Genomic DNA, 20,773 nt, shown 5'->3' with positions numbered 1-20,773 from the left:
CAAGGACACAAGATTATCCTGAGTTCTTTTAAGTTCCCAGGTTCAATAAATTTAGTAATATTTTGATTATTTAAGAAATGAGCTCAGAAGCTATTTTCTCCTCTTGAGTTAGGTTCTTATTTATTTACTCAAGAAGGTATATTTTAATTTCAGTAATCTTAGTGAAAATTTGCATTTGTTCACAATCTTATTTTTGGCCATTATTCAGCATTATTTGGGAATCGAGTGTGCCACATAAGCACCAGTTTTCTGGAAAACTCCTGCGCAATAAAACTCAAACTCATTGGAATGGCATCAGATCTCCCCATCAACAGGTCCTGAAATGTTTTTACAGCCTTTATTTTCACTGCCTTCCCAACCCCTAATATGCTCTTTCCCTACCTCTCTTCTCTGAACCAAGCTGTATTTTCATGCTTATTGCCTATGCCTGTACTTCATTTTTCTTCAATGATTTACACCCCATTCTCTGTCAAAATCTTTGTTTTTCAGTATCTTATGCCATGAAGATGTCCTTGATTTTCCTCGGAACTATTCATAATTCTCTTTAAGATTCCCTAATTTATTACTTGAATTACTAATTAATGCCTGTGTCATTCTGCTTTATATTATGGTTATGTTTTACTGATGTCTAATCTACTGGGTGGTAAAATGTTTGCGGACAAGTATGGTATATTAGTTATCTTTGTGTTTTCCCAGTTTCTAGAATAGGATAATTGCCCAATAAAAGTTTGAATAATATTAGTCACTCTCTTAAGTATCAAAACTTTACAAAACTTCAGCCATGTACAGTGGAAGTCTCTTAAAGATGTAAGTCTATCTTGCTTTCTTGAGGATTGTCATTCTGTATTAATTATTTCGCTGCATTTTAATATATTCGTGCCTTTAGGAGTTGCTGAGGTATATAGGACTGCTGGCTGCTTTCTGAAATGTCCCTATGCTGCTGTGTGTTAAATTTCATTTTATATGCTTATTTTATATCTTCAGCCTCCTCCACATTCATCCTACTTTTTGCTGCTCCCAATCTGGAACAGCCCCCTCCTTCACATCTCAATATGCCATGTGTTAGAAACCACCTACCCTGTGCTACACTCATATACTTGAGTCAACCTGTACAACCCAGAAAGCCTAAGTAGTGTTTAGTCTCTTTTGATACATTGAAAACTGAGGTTTATTTACAATGCTCACATAGCTTGTAGGTGACGGAACTGGAACTCTAATCCATGCTTCCTAAGAGTTCTTTACATTAAACTCTGATAGTTGAATTGGGTCTAAGGCAGTAGGTCCAGGTGGGTGTGCCCTCTTACAGGAAAGTTAGGAGGCTTTTTTTTTTTTTTTAATTGTTGAAATGATTGAGGCTAACCATTAGCGTTTGATGGATGGGGGCCAGGGATGTTATACTTTTTTTTACAGTGTGTGGGCTATCCTGAACAAAGAATGTCACCATGTCCTGCATGGTTTAGGAATACCCTGCCTGACATTTATGTAATATTTATCATTATCTGAACCTAGAACCTCCATTTTACATATAAATTCATGGTTTTAACAGACTAAATTTTCTGCATGCAACTGTTGTCTAAACGGAAGATTTGTTTTCTTCACAACTTGACCAAGAGTTGTTGACAATTTTGGAAAATTGTATCACAAACAACTGCATTTGTAGCTGTTGTGTTCAGCTACCAATTACAGTACAGTTCAATTTTGTTTCAAGATTAACATATTGAAATACATGTCTTATAAATTATTTTCATTTCCCTTTTCCATTTATATTTAGGTATATGGATTCATCTGATGTTGTCTGTAGGAAGATTGTTATTAATTTCATTTCAGAGTGAACAAAGCTGAAGTTGGAAAATATTTTTTTTATGGAAGGGTACATCTGATATGGTTGAGTATTGTTGGCCTAAACTAAAAGTAACTTCAGCTGAGGAGGAACCTCTCATGGGAACTCCCCAGATTTTAGTAGTGGGTGTTTCTAATCTTTGTATATTGGGCTGTGCCTTGGAGAGTTGAGATCTAGTTGTTGGCCGTTAGATAAGTGCTTCATGGTGTAAGGCAAGGCTTTAGAGAAAATGAGAGAAAAGGAAATATATTGTCTGCTGCCTAGAAGCTTTTAAGGTGTGGTCATTTGACATATGAGATCATTTCTTGTATAGAAGATAGATAATTATTTCTTTAAATACTAAACATTAATATTATTTTTACATCTACCATTAGTATTCATTTGTTGTGCTATGGAGTGCTTCCTTCATTGTGTTCTGCAAAGACACTTTTCATTGGGTATCAACTTTAATCATGGTGGAAGGCAGCATACTTAGGGCAAAGGACATTCTGTCAGGGAACTTATTTCAACTAAAAGTAATGTGATGTTTGGCAAGTCACTCTGTTTCCTGTTAAATGAGGATAATACTGTTGTGATGATCAAATTTAAGGGGTTTTAAAACCTAAGGATAATTAGATTCTTTTGAATCATTTTCTCTTCTACATCTTCACTTAGATGTTCCTAGGGAGTATGGGGAATGTGCATCTACTACATGTTAAAGGAGTTCACTTATTAGGAAAAAAAGAGAGTGGGAGAGTACCTAGGAGAACAGGTAGTGAGAACAGAATTACGGGGCACAGAGATAGTATCTAATCTATGTAATTATTAATGAGTACGCTAATGAGACTAAATACTAGGTCACCATCCCATTTTATTGGAGGCGTATTTTTAAGTGCTTGAAAATATTTTTATTTGGGGGAAAGACTAAAATTACTAAATGAATCCACCTTTAATGGTTGTTCGGAAAATAGTGTTAGAGAGAGGATCTTAAAGAACAACTTAAAAGATGAAACCTATTCATTTTCCATCTGCTTGTCAGAAGAATATTTCTTATGTTTTGGTCAGTCAGCTTTATGGTATTATGGTTACAACAGCGGTCAAATTTGGCATCTGACATTGAAATAAAATTATAAAAAAAATATTGAAAATATATAATCAGATCGAAATAGCATAGAAAGTGTAGATTCTGAATTATTTGACTATAGCTATTAATAGAAAAAGATACTAGCTAACAGTCAATGAAGAAAGCAAAATACATCTGTTATGGCTGGATCTACAGAGCACACACATATAGTAAGGAATCCACCATATCTGAGGTTCTTATACATTTGAGGGTAGTAGGTTTACTTAAAATAGTTAAGATCTAAACAGAAGAACTTTTACCCTTCAGGGTAAAAAAAATGGTTTTGCATTTAGCCATGAGAATCATCTAGTTCAAGACATATTTGAAGTACTTGTACTACTCATTTAAAATAGAATAGATTAAATCATAGTTCCCATTTTTAAAATCAAGATAGGTCTATGATTTCAGATATTGTGCAGGTGCATAGAGGTTAGGGTATAATTTGCAGAAAGCTGAAATAGTTCCATCATGTCTAGTAAGCAGAATTTAAAAAAAGTTTATTGATGTACTTGGGTGGTAATTCAAAGCACATGTAATGAAATTCAGAAGGGTAGAAAAGCAATAGTTTATTGTCTTCTATTGCCTATCTTCACTGTCCAGTTTCCTTCAGAGGTTATCTGTTACCAGGTTTATTTTTTATTGTTGTTGTTTGTTTGTTTTACCAAGTAATGTCTAGAAACAGATTCAATATATAGGTATTTAGTCTCAGGTAAAGGTGAAATTTTACATTCTTTGGAACATGGTGGATTTACATAGTAAATGATTTTGTGACAGCCAGCTGTTCTAATAAAAACTGAAGAAAAAATAATTCTTGGTGGATAAGAAATGTAAATGTGGAAACTAAAAGTACTGTAAAAGTATCAAAAGAAAACGTAGATGAACATAATATAATTTCGATAGTGGAAAGGCCTTTCAAAGTATGCCATAAAATCAGAAACTAAAAGGGCAAATTTCATAGACTTGATTACATAAGAATTTAAAATTCCTATAAATCCAAAAACAATATAAAAAAGATTTCAGGACAAATGACAAACTGGGAAAAAATATTTGTAAAATCAGGCAAAAGATTAATAGTCTTAATATACAAAGTATTCATAAAAGCCATTAAAAATATATCTCAAAACTCAGAAACCTATTTCCATAAGGAGCATAGAAGTTGGCACTTTGTCCTAACAACATGTAAAAAGCTGAACAAACTAATTAATCAACAGCTCTTCTTAGATCCTTCAGTAAAGTAAGGTCACATAGAAAACTGCTGTCCCCTAAATAGACAGACAGACATACAGAGAATCACAATTTACGAGAACAGAAACCTCTGCAGGAACTAGTGCCAGGGTAAGAAAACCTAAACTGTAATTGATGAATCTGGAGGCTCAGTGTAGACAACTCTGTATGTTAAAAACTGCAAGAGAATCCAGTAGCGGGGTTCCCACACTTTTGTGAATTTTATGTCCAGGAGCTCCACCAGGTCTCCACAGTTGATATCAGAGAAAAATCCCCTCAGGCTTCTATTGGGGGAGGGGAAAAGGAACTATTTTGAAAAGCATTCTTCTTTTCTTAACAAGGTGGGCCCTCAGGAGAAACTTTTTTTTTTTCTTATTTTTTAATTTTTACGCCTATAGCAAGCACCTGGTCTTCCTAGGTGGTCTCCCATCCAAGTACTAAACAGGCCCAACCCTGCTTAGCTTCTAAGATCAGATGGGATCGGGCTGATCAGGGTGGCATGGCCATAGATAGGAGAAACTTGGATCAGAGCTTAACATAAGTCAGGGAAGGGAAATACCCAACACTAGCTAGCTCTCACCTTAGGGAAGGTAAAAACCCAATCTGAGCTACTCTTTCCATACGTGTAGGGGAAGGGAAATACATAATTCTAGCCCCCCTCTAGTTATCCTGTTCCACATAAGGGGAGTGGGGAGGTGGGAACAGAGAAGCATTGGTGAAGTTCATAGTCCAGAGGTATAGGCTCACTGAAAGACTGAGGCCTAATTATAAGAGTATGGAATGCCTCTCCTCCCAAACCACTACATTACTAAAGACCTGTTTGCCACAGTTCCTTTTAACAAAAAATTACAAGGCACACTAAAAGGCAAAAAATGAAGCTTGAAGAGACTTAGCAGTCATCAGAACCAGAGTTAGGTATAGAATGAATGTTGGAATTGTCAAACCAGGAATTAAACACTTTATTAATATGTTTAAGATTGTAATGGAAGAAGTAGGCAATATACAAAAATAAATGGATAATGTAAGCAGAGGCGTAAATTCTAAGAAAATTAAAATTGAAGATCAGAAATACTGTAACAGAAATGAAGAATACTTTTGATAGACCCATTACTGGACTGGAAATGGCTGAGGAAAGAATCTCTGAGCTTAAGAATATGACAATGGAATATTCCAAAAACAAAAGCAAAGAAGAAAAAAGTAGAAAAAAATAACAATATCCAAAAACTAGGACAGCTACAGAAGACATAGTGTGTCTGTAATGTGAATACCAGAAGGAGAAGAAAGGAGAAGCAGTTTGAGTCAGCAATGACTGAGAATTTTCCCAAATTAATATCAGACACCAAACCATAGATCCAGGAAGCTTAGAGAACACCACTCAGGATAAATGTCATAAAAACCTAGACATAATGTATTCAAACTTCAGAAAATCATTGAACGGAAAAAATCTTGTAAGAAACCAAGGGGAAAAAAAACACCTTACCTGTAGAGGAGCAAGGGTGAGGATTACATTAGACTTTTTCTCAACTGTGCACGCAGGAGGAGATTAGGGTTAAAAGTATGGAGAGAAAACTCCACCAACCTAGAAGTCTGTACCCTGTGAAGTTATTCTTCAGAAGTGAAGGAGAAATAGTGACTTTCTCAGACAAAAATTGAGAGAATTTATTGCTAGTAGACCTGCTTTGCAGTGTTAAGTACTTCAGAGAGAAGAGAAATGATACACATTAGAAACTGATCTACATAAAGGAAGAGCACTGGAGAAGATATAAAAAGGTAAAATAAAAACTTCTGTTATTCTTAATTGATCTAACAGGTTATAGTTTGTTCAGAATGATAGCAGTATATTTGATTGTATGTGTGTATGTGTATGCTTATGTATAACTGAAATGAATGAAAACAATGATACAAAGGATTGGAGGGAGGAATTAGGAATATTTTGTTTTCATAAAGTGCTTGCACTACCTGTGAAGCAGCATAGTGTTATTTAGAAGTATAGATTCCTTGTAAATGTGTATTACAAACTCTAGGGCAACCATTAAAATATGATTTAAAATAAAGGTATAATCGATATGTTTGTTATAAAAGAAAATGGAATCACAAAATGCTCAAAACCACAAAAGGCAGAAAAAAATGTGTAAGGCAAAAATAGGAACAAAAAAACAAGAGCAACAAATAGAAAACAGTAACATATATGGTAGGTATTAATCCAGCTATATCAATAATCACCTCAATGGTCTAAAATATATAAATTAAAAGATAGATTACCAGGGAGGATAAAAAAACAAGACTCCACTGTATATTGTCTATAAGAAACTCACTTTAAAAACACATATAGATTAACCATAAAAGGATAGAGGAAGATATACCATGCTACCACTAATCAAAAGAAAACAGGAATAGCTATGTTAATTTCATACAGCAGACCTGAGAGCAAGGAAAGTTATTAAGGATAAAGGAGGGCATTACATGTGATGAAAGGATCGATATTCTGAGCAGACATAACGATCTTAATGTGTATGCACCTAACAGATTGTCTAAGTATGTGAGGCAAAAACCGATAGAACTGCAAGTAGAAGTAGGTAAATCCACTTTTGTTAGAGACTTTAACACTCCTCTCAAAATTTAGACCGATCCAGCAGGCAGAAAGTCAGTGAGGACGTAGTTGAACTCAACAGCACTATCAGTCAACTAGATATAATTGACATCTGTAGATCACAGATTACACATCCTTATCAAACTCATATGGACCATTCACAAAGGTAGACCTCATTCTGGGTCATAAAACACACCTTAACAAATTTAAAAGATTGATAGTCACTTAATATCTGCTGTCAGATCACAGTGGACTTAAACTAGAAATAACAGGAAGAGAGTTGGGAAATCCTCAAATACTTGGAGGTTAAAGAGCATACTTCTAAAAAACACATAGGTCAAAAAAGAAATCTCAAGAGAAATTGAAAAATATTTTGAACTAAATGAAAATGAAAGTACAACTTATCAACATTTGTGGGATGCAGTGAAAGCACTGCTTAGAAGTTTATACTATTCAATTAATATATTCGAAAATAAAAAAGATCTAAAAATCAGTCATTTAAGATTCCATCTGAGGAAACTAGAAAAAGAACAAATTAAATCCGAAGTAAGAAGAAGAAAATAATAGAGCAGAAATCAATTAAATTGAAAATAGGAAATCAGTAGTGAAAATCAATAAACTCAAAAGATGGGTCTTTGAAAAGATCGATAAAATCAGTGTCTCTAGCCTGGCTAAGAAAAGAGAGAAGATACAAATTACTAATATCAGATATGAGGGCACATCTCTACAGATTCCTGGATTATAAGTGATTATAGCACATTGCAGGACAAAGTTAATATACAAAAATTAAGTGCTTCCCTATATATAATCAATGAACAAGTAGAATTTGAAATTGAGAGCACAATACCACTTACTTTAGTGTCCCCCAAAAATGAGTTAGGTATAAACCTAACAAAGATATATATGAGGAAAACAAAATTCTGATGAATGAAATCAATGAGCTAAAAAATGGAGACTTATTTCATGTTCACAATTAGGAAGATTCACTGTTGCAAAGAGGCCAGTTCTTCCCAATTCAATGTAAGACTAAGCAAAATCCGAGCAAGTAATTTTGTGGATATTGACACTGATTCTAAAGTTTATACGCTGAGGTAAAAGACCCAAAATAGCCAACTTAATATTGAAGAAGAGAACTGATACTACATGACTCCAAGACAATATAAAGCTATGTAAGTCAAGACAGTGTGGTATTGATGAAAGAACAGACAAGTAGCTCAGTGGAATAGAGAACCCAGAAATAGATCCAGGAAGTACAGTCAACTGACTTTTAACACAAAGGAGCGAAGATAACACATTTGAGCAAAGATAGTCTTGTCAACAAATTGTGCTGGTAACAGCTGGACGTCCACATGCAATTAAATGAATCTAGACATGGAACTTATATCCTTCACAAAATTAACTAAAAATGTATCATAGACCTAAATGTAAAATGCAGCACTCTAAAACTTCCAGAAGGTAACATAGGAGACAACCTAGGTGACCTTGGGTATGGTGATGACTTTTAGGTACAACACCAAAGGCATTATTCATGAAATAAATAATTGATAAGCTGGACTTTATTAAAATTAAAAGCTTCTGCTCTGTGAAAGATACTGTCAAGAGAACAAAAAGATATGCCACAGACTGGGAGAAAATATTTACAAAAAACATATGATAAAGGATTGTTGTCTAAAATATACAAAGAACTCAACAATAAGAAATAAAAACCTGATTGAAAAATTGGCAAAAGTCATGAACAGACACCTCACCAAAGAAGATATACAGATAGCAAGTAAACCTATGAAAAGATGTTCAACATCACATATCATTAGGGAATTGCAAATTAAAACAAGATACTACACGCTTATATGAATGGCCAGAATCCAAAACATTAACCACTAAATTCTAGCAAGCATGTGGAACAACAGGAGCTTTTTTATTCATTGCTCATGGGAATGCAGAATGGTACAGCCACTTTAAAAGTAAGTTTGGCAGTTTCTTACAAAGCTAAATTTACTCTTGCCATACAATCCAGTAGATCCACTAGTCACAGTCCTTGGTATTTACCCAAAGGTGTTGAAAACATATCTACACAAAAACCTGCACACAGATGGTTCCTGCAGCTTTATTTGTGGTTTCACAAACTTGGAAACAAACAAGATGTCCTTTAGTAGGTAAATGGATGAAAAAACTGTAGTATACCCAGGGTGAGAAAGAAATGAGCTATCAGGCCATAAAAAGACATGGAGGAAATTCGAATGCGTATTACTAAGTGAAAGAAGCCAATCTGGAAAGGCTATGTACTGTATGAATCCAGAGGCAAAACTATGTAGACAGTAGAAAGATTTGTGGATGTCATGGTTTAGGGGTGAAGGAGGGGATGAATAGGCAGAACACAGGATATTTAGGACAGTGAAACTATTCTGTAAGTTGCTATGGTGGTATAAACACGTCATTGTACATTCGTTCAAACATAGAGAATGTACAACACCAAGAGTGACCTCTAATCTTTGGATAATCATATGTCAATGTAGGTTTGTCAATTGTAACAAATGTACCGCTGGTGGGGGATGTTAATAGTGGGGAAGGTCTTATGTTTGTGGGGACAGAAGGTATATGGGAATTCTCTGATCTTTCCACTCAGTTTTTCTGTGAACCTAAAACTGCTCTAAAAAATGAAGTTTATTGATGAAAAAAATAAATCTCAGTAGAAAAAAATACACAAAGGCAATTTACAAAAGCTGTACAAATGGCCAGGATGTACTGTATTCCTAACTAATATAGAGATAATGCATGGTCCAAGTTCAGAAGTGGGTCTTGTTCAAGAAGCATAGTTCAACACCAAAAGTTATTAAAAGGAATTCTGTTGTCCTCAAAGAGCATTAAAGGGAATTTAATTCATAACTAGATTAATAATTTTTTCAGAGTCTTTTCTCTTTTTTCTCTTCATGCCCTGGAACTTCTCACAAGTCAAATTAAAACTTTTTCCTCAAATCCCAGTTAACAAGGCTGTCCCCCTCAATCCCCCACCAATATTACTTGTTTCTTTTATTACATTCACCAACTTATTCTTTATTAGGAAGAGAAAACTAATAAGTGGAGGAGGAAGGGCCATGGACATTCACAAGTCAATAAATTTTTTCATGTCACACTAAGAAAATATTTTCAGTTTCACTGGTTATTAAGGAAATCTAAATTAAAAAAAACTTTTTCTTACTGTCAAATTAGCAGGTATTAAATAATGTTATTGTTTAGTGTTAGTGAAGATGTGTGGTACTCTCAAATCCCAGTTGAAGTTTTCAGAACAGAAATTGTACATCTTTTTATATTTTTATAGATGCCAGGCTTTTAGTTTTAAGTCCCACTTCTAAGAATTGATCCCAGGCCTTTGGTTCAGTCTGTGTGTGAGGGCCCATCAGGTATAGGTTTAAAAGTTTTGTTTTCATTCTTTCTGTTACATTCTTAAAAAGTGACTCCATACCATATATCTCAAAATTGATTTTGCAACCTGTATTCAAATCACCTTTGTAATACTTCTCAAGAGAATAGATTTTCAGTTCCTACTCCATACCATCAAAATCAGAATCTCTGAGTAGGGCCCAGGAATCTTTTTTTAGCAAGCTCACCATAATTAGATAATATAATTAACTATATGGTTAAATAATTAAGAGCCATTATTTCAGACTAAAGTTGGTGAACTTCTCCTCTACTCGAGCTCCAGTCTCATCTGGCTCCAACTCAGGCAGGACTTGACCAGAATAGTTGTCTGTCCCTATAAATCTTTGAATTTCTGTTCTCCACACCTTGAAATTCTTTTATATAATTGATCACCCTTCTTTAAAAAATATTCTTTTATTCCTGGTTCAAAGAAGGAACATGTATCTCTTGCTAAAAATTATTTGAAGAAGTTCTTGATTCTTCTTTCAAACCTCTTCCTAGACATTCTGTTTTCTTTCTTCATACCACCTTACCTTCTTTACTTTATGCTATGTTTTTGAGCTTTATCCTGTTGTCACTTGTATCTGTAGTTCATTGATTGCTATAGCTATGTAATAGTCCATTATATGTATATAAACTATATTTTTCATTCCGTTTAAAGATATTTTTAGATGTTTGAAAATTTTGTTGCTCCAGCTGCATATGTGAAGGTTTATCTAAGGTATGTAATGTGTAAAAAATCATATTACCTACTTCCCTCCCCCGTAACCATCATTTTGTTTTCTGTATCTATGAGTTTGTTTTTGTTTGTTTTGTTTGTGACTTTTTGTTTTATATTCCACATGAGTGAAATCATATGGTTTTTGTCCTTTTCTGTCTGACTTCACTTAGCACAATACTTTCAAGATTCATCCATGTTGCCACAAATGGCAATTTTTCACCTTTTTTAATGGATGAGTAAAAAATTGTACATATGTACCATGTCTTCTTTATTCAGTCATCTGTCAGTGTACTCTTAGGTTGTTTCCATCTCTTTGCTACTGAAAATAATGCTGCAGTGACCATAGGGGTACATAATCTTTACAAATAAATGTTTTCAGAATTTTCAGGTAAATATCCAGAGGTGGGATTGCTGGATCATATGGTAGTTCTAGTCTTAATTTTTGAGGAACCTCCACACTCAAAACCTTTTTTTAACTAAAACATTATTTTGAGTCCAAGTTTCATCAGATTACTAAAGGGGTCCATGGTGCAAAAAGATTAAGAACCCTTGGTAAACTGAGGCAGTGGCTCTTTCAGAATGTATTGGTACTTTGACATTTTGAGCAAGTTGCTTTAACCAGTTTGAGTCACTGTTTACTTTTCTAGAGTAAAGTGGTTGAAGTAAATGATCCATAAGATTTCTTCCAACTCTAAAATTCTTATCTTGATTTTTCCCTTCTTCGAACCCATCATCTTCCGTAGTCTTCCCCTTCTCACTAAAGTATATAATTCTCCACCTAGTTTCTCAAGTCAAAAACAAAGCAGTTACCCTTGATTTCTTTTTTTTCCTCACCTATTATATCTGATATATCATCAAGTCCTGTCAGTTTTACTTCCTAACTTCCTGAATCTTTCTGTACCTATCTACTACCACCTCTTTCATCTAGACTACTGCAGGTCTTCTAAAAGATTTCCCTACTTCTATTGACCTGTTACACTCTGTTGTTTGCATAGCAACCAGAGTAGCCTTTTTCGTACACAAATTATAGGACTTGTTTGCTGCTCAAAACCCCCTCCAATGGCTTTCCTTGCACTTGGATTAAAATCCTGTGTGAGCTGGCCCCTGCCTGCCTTTCCATCTTCCTGTAATATCACTCTTTTCCTAGCCCACTAAGCTTCAGCCATACTGGCCTTTTTGCTGTTTCTATAAACATGTCATCCGACTTTATATCTTAGGGTCTTTGCATTTACTGTTTCCTGCTGCAGAATGAGCAACTATTTTCTCTGAATTGGCTCCTCAATGCCATTCAGATTCCAGGGTGCCTACATTTATCACTCAATCTAACCTAGTCATCTTCTCACTCTTGGATCATTCTATTCTAGTTCTCTGCAGTAGTACTCAGCACTGCTGTTGTATCTTCCTCCACTTAGAAAGTTTATTAGAGCAAGAACGTTCTCTGCCCTATATTTACTGTTATATTCCAAATACCTACAATAAATACTTTATTGAAATATTTTAAACTCCATTAAGTCTTAATGAATATTTGGCACTACACTAAGTACTATGAGACTATTTAAACTAGTCAGGATTTAAAACTCAGAGGGCTAGTGATAACTTGAAGAGTGAGAAAATGTGTCCAAAGGAAGTAAAATAAGGAATGAGAAAGAGTTGAGTTTTCAATGATTTGATATCATTTAATAAAAATAACATAAAGATTCCAAGGCAATGAATCACAAATAGTTTCTTTCAGGAAGCTGGGTATGGGGAGGTTATGAGGTTAGCTATATAGCATCCTCTAGGATTTTGAGTGGTCAATTCTAGCCACAAAAGTACAGAAGTGGGTAATGACTTTATACATTACACAAGGTGATATTACACCTTGTCCACCGGCTGTGCATAATATTTTATGGAACGCACCCCAACCAAAATCAGCCATAATAGGATGATCATTTTAGAGCATCATGGTAGAGTGTGGATTGTAGAAGCTAAAGTAGAACTAGCAAGGAAGTCGAGTAGGGAAAACAGTGGACACTGGTGGAGTTAGATACTTCTTAAACCATCAGAATGATCCAGATCCAAGGGAGGGGAGCTAGAATGGAGACTTGGTGACCATACACTAAGCAACTGCCAGGACAACTGCCAGGAGGTGTTCAGTAGTTGAAGAAGCAGAAGTAGGCAGTTGGACATAGGATAAGCCAGTCAGAAAATAGCCAGGAGAATAAAAAAAAAAAAAAAAATGGAAAGAAACCAGGTAAATGAGAGAATTGTCTAGGATTCACAGCAAAGAATAAACGTTGAGTTAACTTCATCTGTCTTTATTCTTTTTAGTGAGAGCTAATCTCAAAGTTTCCTGCCAGTGATAATAAAAAGCAGCTGGTGGAATATGAGTGTGAGATTTGGAAGGAGGAAGGGACTGGTTTGAGGGTGGAGCAGACATATTTCTGGGTAGAAGTGTTTTTTTGGCAGATGTTAGATCCATCACAAATCATTGAGGTCGTTTAGTCCATTGTTTCCCCAAACTTTTATACAAAAGAGGTCTTAAATTGTTTTTCTACTGTGAATCCCATATTACAAAAATATTTTTTCTCAAAACCTTTGATTATTAAGAATTTGCCTCCCTATTTTTAACCAAGTCCTGTAATTAGAGCAGCATATGCTATCCATACTGAATTGACATAGGTTCAACTACAGGTTAAAAAAAAAACCCAAAAAACCCTGCAATTTTAGCTAGCTTGTATGGCATTTTGCAATTAAATGGTTGTTTCATTTAGATTTTTCATTCAAATATTAAAAATGACCTGTGACTTTCAGGTTGAGAGCTTTGGAGTTTGCCATTGCATCCCTAATTTTACTTCTGAGGCCCCTTGATGTCAAATCTTTCATTGTCTCTTTAGAGCTGTTATTATGCATAAGTTGCTTAGCTCTAAGACTCAGTTTTCCCATCTACAAAATGAATATAATAACAATAGGTACTTTAGGAAGTTATTTTGAGGATCATGTGAGACGATGCCTTTAAGCTCTGGCATATTGCCTGATTCGTAGTACGACCTCAATAATTATTAGCCATTATTCTATTTTTAGAGCTATGCAGCTCATATTCCTGGAATTTTATTGTAGATTTTGGATTCAAAGTTTGATCTTTTTATCCCCCCAAATTGATTCCCTCTCCTTTAACCCCCCAAAAGGTGGAATTGAGCAAAGAATTTGTTATAATGGCAGTTATGGCTGAAGGGAGAATTGAAGAGCTGGCAGGTTTTTAAAGGCTCCAGCCTATACAAAAAATAAACAACAGCAAAAAAACCCAGCTGTTCTCCATTTACTGAGCACAGAGTGAGAAGAAACAGGCTGCAACTTAAGTAGTGAGTAGATTACTGAGGTGCCATGATGAGCAGCTGGTGATGTTTTAGAAGTCATCTTACGGTAAAGTAAGGAGATTAGAAGGGATAAAATTTGCAAATTGGCGAATTTAGTAAAAAATGATTTTGACTTTAAGTATTTTTCATGCATTCCATTTTATCGCAATACATTTCATAACTGGAATAATATAAAAATGAATGTACGTAAATGAATAAAGTATATTTTCTTGCTAGTCATTGGCTTTTTTTTAAATCAAAATATTATAAACTCTATCCATAGCATCCAATAAGTGAGCTGATAATATGGGCATTCTTGTGTCCTGATTAAGCTACAGTGTCCAGCAGGTTCAAGAATCCAGATCTGGGTTCAAGTTGTGACCCTACCTCTTATTGATTGAGAATCTTGGACACGTTGCTCAGTTTTTGAGTCTTTCTGTCTTCATCTATAAAATGGGATTTTTGAAATTTGTCTCATAGAGATGTAATAGTTCATATGTGCTAGAATTCTAAAGTGCTATTGAGAAGGGGAAAGTATTATTTATTTAAAAAATCCATTAACTAGGTTTGGTGGTTCTCTATTAAGCCACCGTTGATAGTTAAATATTCATTTATTATGGACAGTTCTAAATATCACAATTAAATTCCTGAGCTGTAAGTGGGTTATTTATGTTTACCTGTACTTAAACCTTAAAATATGACTAATTAAAGGCTAATCTACTAAATAGGAATATGTTTAAGAAGTCTGGATCAGCGGTCCCCAAACTTTTTGGCACCAGGGACCAGTGCTCCTATAAGAATCTAATGCCTGATGATCTCAGATGGAGCTGAGGCAGTGATGCTAGTGCTAGGGAGTGACTGCAAATACAGATGAGGTTTTGCTCACCTCCTGCCATGTGGTCCAGTTCCTAACAGGGGACCCCTGGTATAGGTACAGAGTAGACTATTAAATAATAAGTATAATTCATTGGGATAATAGCATTTAACAGGTAAAAATGATTTACAAATGTCATGTAAAGCATTTTAAAGTACAGGGCTTCACCTAAAACAAATGAGTCTATTTAATAATAGTTTATTCTCTAAAGTATTTTACATGTCCCCTTCAATCTCGTGTCTATAAATTTGCATTTTAAATACTTACATAAAATATAGTTCAGAAGTTTGAATTTATATATTAGTGAGGGGCTTGAGGTAGTGAGATTCTACTCTGAATTTGTTTTGAATTGGTTTTTTCAACTTTTTTTCTTTTTATTTGTGTGTGTAGCCTGCTTTCCAGCGATGGCTGAAAGGATACCCTTCGGTATTTTCTGAATTGTTTTTCCATGATGTCTTTGCTGTAGTGACTATTCTAAATATAAATCTTTTTCAGTCAATACGAAAACCTTAATCTACGTTAGTACATTGGTCTTTAATCAGTCTTGCCTATCAATTTTACACAGGTTTAGAAAATCTATTGCCTACTTTTTAGTAGATTAAAGAACTTTTTATATAGTAGCTTAAGACTTTTAAAGAACTTCAATGATACTATGTCTCTCCTTTTATCTGTTTTATTCAGTTATCTCATAATAGTTTGGCAGTGCCTATTCCAGTTCTTTTTTTTTGTTGTTGTTATTTATTGCTCAAAGTTATCTGTACTTAATTCTTTAAAATAATATGAACAATAAGAAAGCATATTATTCTAATGTATTAATGGAATTGAAATCTCTGGATTATTGAACTGATAGTTAAAACAATCAAAGTTTGAATTAATGTCAATATAAGATAAATTTCTAGTTTCTTAAGATCTCTAACAAATGATTTGAAGTCATCTAGTCCTAAATTAATCAGGGATTTTTTTTGATATGTTTAATAAGAGTCTGTGTCTCACTTGTTTTTTTCATGTAGGAATAGCTATTGTTATAAGGCATTATTAATTAATCAAGAATAGAATTGAAGCTTGTTTATATTAATTTAGAATTTATAGCCAAGGATGATGTGAAAATTAAAACATCCTAAAAGCCCAAACAAGTGTAACAATTTGTTGAGTCGGACAGTCCCACACTTTGACTTCTGTAATGCTCCAGGACATTGCCCTGTTGTTTATGGTGATGACCGTGGCTAATTAAGGAAAGGTAAAGTTAAGTAAAATTTATGTTGTTTAGAAAGGCTAAAAAATGGTGCATATTTTGCATGCACAGATTTGGAAGTAGAAGATTTCTTTCACTAATGGTTAAAATAAAACTAATTTTAATACTAATCAGATAAGAGAATTTTTTCAAATATTTGAAGCTCATCTGAAGCCCTCTGCTTCTTGTGCGTGAGAAATTAAAGGCAGAGGAATGGTCACTATTAGGACCATATAGCTTGTTGATGAACCATCACAGACCACATGGATGGCCTCATCTTCAAACCTACTGCTGTCTCCTTTCTCTCTGTTTTTATTAGAATAGTGACTTGCTGTATTTTCAGAGTCATTTTATTTACTTACATGAGGAATAACTGCCAGTATAATAGAGACCATATCACCATTTCACACCATATCACTCTTCCCTACCTATTTCTCTCTCCTCACAATGTGCCTTCTGATCCTAACATTGACAATGCATTTTTAAAGGTCATTAAGCAATATACTTTAATGACTGAGAATAAGAATTTTAAAGTGAGTGACACAGTTTGAGTTCTGCCCTCACCACTTTCTGACTGTGATCTTTGGGAAGGTAGTTTGCAATCTAGGGGTGATAGACCCTCTCTTATGGGTTTGTCAGTTAAATTACTAGTGTTTGTACTGTGCTTGGTATAGAGCCTGGCACACAATGGTTACTATTTTTTTATTATTGCCAAACTCAGTGACAACTTTATACCATCACTTGATTGTCTAGTTTCCTGGACTAGTCTGTATACTTGTTGAGAAAAAGAAGAAAGTGTAATTTTTCTGTGTATCTGCCATTCTTCCTGTTTTGATATTTTGTATGCAGATATGTCATTCTTATTTATTTCAGCTGTTTGAGACCTTGAAAGTCCAGGAGCTAGTAATTTTTAGAATTTTCTTTAGGCACAGATTAGAATTTCACATGCTAGGGAGCCTCGTGAGTATGAATGAGTCACTCTCCTAGTAAAGATGGTGACTTTTCTGCTTTTTCTCTCAACAGATGCATAACTCTTCTAAGGTTACTTTGCTGCATTTTATAGGCCAAAGTAAGTGCCATCATTTTATTTCCAAATTCAGGGATTTGTGAAGCACTCATAAGGCCTGTGTTACTTAGTAAATATTTATTGACTGATATCTCTCTAAGGTGAAAAACAACTTTACTATACTCTTGTTGTTTTGACATTTATCAAAGATTTTTGGATTATTTTTTCTTTGTTTTCTGAAGGCTTTGGTTTTTAAATCCATATCATCTGAAGGTTACATTTAGAATCAGTTAAAAAAATTATTTTTCCTCTGAGCTTTTTCTAATGTATGTTACTTGCTTACTACCCTTTTCTAGGTACTTAGGGCTTTTTAGTAAGGTTGTTACTCCAGTGGTATTCCCTGAGTTTGCAAAGAAAGCTTGTACAACTTAGAGCAGAAAATTGACTTCATTTATAGTAATTTAACTTTTTAAAACCATCTATTTAAAGACTTAAAAATAACAGCTTTATTAAGGTATAATTTACATATCATGTAATTTACCCAATTAAAGTAATACAAAAATCTTTGATAAATGTCAAAGCATACGATTAAAGCATACTATTCTATAGTTTTTAGCATCTTCATAGAGCTGTGTAGCATTCTCAGTTTTAAAACACCCTAATCATCCCCAAAAGAAATTCCATATGTTTTAGCAGTTACTTCCCATTCATATAAATGGAATCATACAATATGTGGTCATCTGTAACTGGCTTCTTTCACTTAGCAAAATGTTTTCACATTTCAACCACTTATAGCATGTATCAGTACTTCATTCATTTTTATTGCTGAATAAAATTCTATTGTATGAATATACGACATTTTATTTAATCCCTTTGTTAGTTGATAGACATTTGAATTGCTTCCACTTTTTGGCCATTATGAATAATGCTATGAACACATATGTACAAATTTTTACATGGAGCTATGTTTTCATTTCTCTTGAGATTTTTTATATTAACTAAAATTATCTTGGGAGATAATTTTTTTTATAAACTAAAATAAAAATTTTCTTGTAAAGGAAAAGTTCTTATGTGCAGCTTTTAGAAAAATTTTTTGTAGAGTATTTTTAAATTCTATCTATCTCATTTAGCCCCATCTATTAGTTAGCTTTTGTTAGGCTTGCTGCACTAACAAATCACTTCAAAATCTCAGTAGTTTATAACAATAAAAGTTTGTTTCTTAAGTTACATGTTAATTACAGTTGGTTGGGCTCTGCTCCACCTGTCTTCTCATTCTAGGATTCAGGCTAAAGGAACAACCCCTATTTGGGATAGTCTATTCTTAAAACTGAAGGAAAAAGCAGTAAAACTTATGCAACATGCATTTAAAGCCTTTGCTCAGAACTGACATGTGTTACATTTCTGCTCATATTTCATTGGCTTAGGCAAGTCTTATGGCAAACCTAACATTCAGGCAGGGAAATAAAACCTAACTACAAATAGACCCTGCAAGTCACATGGCATTAGGTGGGGCTATATATCCTTCTTACATGGAAGGAGGCACAGATGATTGAGAACAAAAATTCAGGCTATCACACCTCAGAAGAAAATAATGAACTTATGAAAAAAGATGAGGTGAAGCTGATAGAGCTTCCTGTCTTTTGAATTTAAGGGACTGTCCCATGACTTCATAAGTAAGGGTCATTTTTAGCACTAAGATCAGGGGGTAGCCAACTTTAATCAATAGTATCTAAAAGTGAGCCAGAGACCTGTGCAAGAGGATGAGAGACGTTATAATGTATCTTACATGGGAGATGACTTATCAGACAACACCAGAAGAGATTTACTACTGGATACAATATTTTGACCAATTCCATTCCCTTCATGATAGCCCATCATAGAGAAGGTCCTTTTTGTTACTCTGTTTCTTGGGAAATTGAGCCAGGTATAAAATTAAACCAAGTCTATTTTCATTCTACCTACCTGCGTTTTCTTGCTACCCCTTTACCTCTATAGGACTGTCAAAACAGCTTTTATTGATTGTCTACTGAGTGTCATATACTTCAGACAAGGATTTCTCCATCCTTAAAATTTTGAAATGTGGCTTTCTGGAGTGAGAGTAGAGAGGAATCTCAAGTCAGATTAGTTTCTATAAAAATACATGCTTTGCCTCCCAGCCCAACTATCTATTATTACAGGAGTACTCAAAGTGTGATCCTGGGACCAACGGTATTATTAGCATCATGTGGGAATTTACTAGAAATTCTCAGGCCCTATGATAGACCTAGGCAGGGGTCTAGCAGTCTATGTTTTAATAAGTGATTCTGGTATTTACTAAAATCAGGTTGTCCCACTCAATCTCTTCCCTCTTCACCAGTATACCTCTTATATCTTAGGCCTTGCAGCATTTTTCTTTTTTTTAGTTTTCATTATGGAAAATTTGGATATACATAAAAGTTGAGGATAGTAAAGAATCCCCATGTACTCAACAACTCATTTCGACAATTATGAATGCATGGCCAACACTAATTCATCGTTACTCTCATTGATGCCCACCCTGCCTAAAATTATTTTGAAGCAAATCATATCAATTAACCAGTGAATGTTAATGAATCGCTTTAGAAGATAGAGCGAGCGAGTCAGCCTGCCTGCCTCTGCGCACGCGCGCCTGCCTGCCTGCCTGCCTGCCTGCCTGCCTTCCCTTCCCTTCCTTCCCTTCCTTCCCTTCCCTTCCCTTCCCTACCCTTCCCTTCCTTCCTTCCTTCCCTTCCTTCCCTTCCTTCCCTTCCTTCCTTCCTTCCTTCCCTTCCCTTCCTTCCCTTCCTTCCTTCCCTTCCCAGAACCAAAATAAAATCATAATCTCTTAATATCAACTCTCTGGTCTTCATATTTCCCCAATTATCTTATATATTTTTTCTCTTGTGAAAAAAAATAGTTTGCTTGGTTTGAGATCAGAATAAGGTCTGTACATGTTCTGTCTCTTAAATTCTTTTAATCTGTAAGTTTCTTCTTCCTCCTCCTCACCCCCATCCCCTTATACTTTTTTGGGAAGAAATTAGGTTACTTATTCTGTAGAGTTTCCCTCAGTCTTGATTTTGGAGATTATATACCTGTGGTGTCATTTAACATGTTCCTCTACCTCTGCATTTCTTAAAAATCAATAGCTAGATTTAGAAACTTAAAGTCAGGTTTGATTTTTTTTTTTTTTTGGCACAATTGCATTATAGGCTATGTTGTATATTTCCATTAAGAGGCACATAATGTCTGTTAGCCATTGATGGTCATTGCCTAGATCCATTAATTCACTAACGGTTGCCAAATGATGCTATTTTTTTTAATCATTTCTTCCTCATATTAATAACTAAAATATTTTTAAATAGAGAAAATTTTCTTTGTCAACTATGTATTACCCTGAGGTAAAGTTTAAATAGGAAAGGAAGAATATTCAATTATT

At 34.5% G+C, this 20,773-nt stretch overlaps 1 protein-coding gene and 1 pseudogene across 1 annotated transcript in view; one reads left to right on the top strand and one right to left on the bottom strand.

The window, feature by feature from the left end:
• The window catches only part of JMJD1C (jumonji domain containing 1C), a 305,718-nt gene that overhangs the window by 1,637 nt on the left and 283,308 nt on the right, over positions 1-20,773 (top strand). The window lies entirely within an intron of this gene.
• On the bottom strand, positions 4,560-4,677 carry LOC120610129 (uncharacterized; annotated as a pseudogene).

The sequence above is a fragment of the Pteropus medius genome, unplaced genomic scaffold, assembly GCF_902729225.1.
Source record: "Pteropus medius unplaced genomic scaffold, Ma_sr-lr_union100, whole genome shotgun sequence".
Classification (NCBI taxonomy): domain Eukaryota; kingdom Metazoa; phylum Chordata; class Mammalia; order Chiroptera; family Pteropodidae; genus Pteropus; species Pteropus medius.
The sequence above is the reverse complement of the archived record's forward strand: the minus strand, read 5'-3'. Positions and strand labels throughout refer to the sequence as shown.